Here is a 2,374-nt window from a genome sequence, read left to right on the forward strand (position 1 = left end):
ACTCGGGCTCTTTTCACAGGGCAACGACTGGCCTCCCCAGCCCCTGAATTTGCAATGGTTGAGAATGACTTCAAGGGATCTGCTGGGACAGTGCGTATGATGGACTGGAAACGAAGGGTTGGGGAGGGAGGGAGGGTGCAGAATGCAAACAAACCCCACTCCCTTCCACCACCACCGAGAGAGGGGAGACCCATGGGAGCTGAATGACCTGGCCTAGCCGGCCAAGGCATATTCCAGCCACCTGCGGAGGAATTACCCTTGCTGTGAACAAAGAATATACACATTTGAGATTCTATTTAATGTTGTTACACCAGGGGCACCTGGGTGGCTCAGTCGGTTGAGCGTCCGACTCTTGGTTTCAACTCAGGTCGTCATCCCATGGTTCATGAGTTCAAGCCCCACGTCAGGTTCCATGCTGATGGCACGGATTCTCTCTTTCTCTCTGCCCCTCCCCTGCTCACACACACTCTCTCTCTCTCTTTCAAAATAAATAAACTCAAAAAATAAAAATAAATAAATAAATAAATAAATAAATAAATAAATAAAACCACTCACACCGAAACTGAATATTGGCTGAATTAAAAAAAAAATCACAGGGATTATCAGGCTGGATAATCTTTACCTGTTCTACGTTTTGGAGGGCAGATTAGAACATGATGACTGAAGTTTGCATGATTTGTGATTAGAGTCTCTGCATGCAATCAGGACTTCCCACACGCTGATTGATCTATTTGATTCTTCCTGGGAAAAAAAATCAACGACAGTAGCTACTGTGACGGGTAAAGCTCCTTTCATGTTTTGCATTCTGTTCAATTCTTTTTCCAAAGTGTTTACTTATATCCTTTGCCCACTTTTCTCTTGTGGTGTTTGTCTCGTAATTATTGATTTGTAAAAGCTTTTTATATAAGAAGGGCATTAACTTTTTTCAATTTTGTTATAAATAATTTATCACAGGTCTTTCAACTATTCTGGTTATATAGAAATCATTTTTATTATTATTTAGCTCTTTATGTCTTCATATATATCCATTATTTTCCTTTAAGGGTTTCTGGCTTGGGAGTTATAGTTAGAAATTCATGTTCATTTTATTTACTTAGTTTTTTAAAAAAAAACGTTTAGTGTTTATTTTTGGAAGAGAGAGAGAGCACACAAGCAGGGAAGGGGCAGAGAGAGGGGGAGACACAGAATCCGAAGCAGGCTCCAGGCTCTGAGCTGTCAGCACAGAGCCTGACGTGGGGCTCGAACTCAAGGACCTCAAGATTGTGACCTGAGCCGAAGTCAGGTGCTTAACTGACTGCGCCCCCAGGCACCCCCCCATTCATTTTAAAATTACAGAATCATTCACTAAAATTTTCTCCCCACAGGGGTCCCTGGCTGGCTCAGTCAGTGGAGCCTGTGACTCTTGATCTTGGGGTTGTGAGCTCGAGCCCCACCTTGGGTATAGAGATTACTTAAAAATAAAATCTTAAAGAAAATAAAAGAAATTTTTCTCCCAATAGTTTTATATTTTAAAAAATATATATATTTAAATCTTTATTGTGTGTAGGCATAAGATATGAGTTCAGGTTTCAACCTCCCTCCACCCCCAAATGATTTGTAGGTTTTCTTAACATCATGCATTGGATTTCTTGCTCATTTTCTCATTAGTTTAAATTCATATGGATATGTGGACCTATGAGCGGACTTTGAATCTGTGTATCTGTTCTTGTGTCAATTATACTATAGCTCTACGATTATAGAGATTATTAGGGTATGTCCCAGTCAATATTTTTCTGTTTTCAATTTTTTCTTTTTTTTTACTATTATCATAGGCTTTCTTCCAACTGAATTTTAAATTTGTATGATCTTTACCTTTTTTTCAAGAAGGGCCCTGTTTGGTTGGTATATGCGGTAGTCAGAATAATGTCCCCCACCCCCAAGAGATATTCCTGTCCTAATTCTCAGAACCCAGGAACATGTTAGCTTACATGGCAAAGGGACTTTGTTGATGTCATTAAATTACGGATCTTGAGGTGGAGAGATTATGGGCCATCTGGGCGGGCCCAGTATAATCACAAGGGTCCTTTTTAAATGGAAGAGAGGCAGAAGGGGGGTGTCAGAGGGATCTGGGAGGATGGGGGAGTGGTCACAGAGATACAACTTGTGCTGGCTTTGAAGACAGAAGGAACCACAAGACCGCAAATGTGGACGAGCTCTAGGGGCTGGAAAAGGCAGGAATGGAATCTCCCCTAGCACCCCTTGATTTTAGGATGTCTCACCTCCAGAACTGTAAGAGGATAAATTTGGTTTGTTGAAGCCACTAAGTTCATGGCGGTTTTTTATGGCAGCAATAGGAAACGAAAACAGTATACTTTCTAAATTCCTCCGTTCCTGA

At 41.2% G+C, this 2,374-nt stretch overlaps 1 non-coding gene across 1 annotated transcript; it reads left to right on the top strand.

Annotated features, from left to right (window-relative positions):
• Window positions 1–599: 599 nt before the first annotated feature.
• LOC122229033 lies at window positions 600–736 on the top strand. Its single transcript, XR_006206896.1, has one exon. It is a non-coding gene; the product is annotated as a U8 small nucleolar RNA (small nucleolar RNA).
• The last annotated feature ends 1,638 nt before the right edge of the window (window positions 737–2,374 follow it).

Source organism: Panthera leo, chromosome C1 (genome assembly GCF_018350215.1).
Source record: "Panthera leo isolate Ple1 chromosome C1, P.leo_Ple1_pat1.1, whole genome shotgun sequence".
In the NCBI taxonomy this organism is placed as follows: Eukaryota; Metazoa; Chordata; class Mammalia; order Carnivora; family Felidae; genus Panthera; species Panthera leo.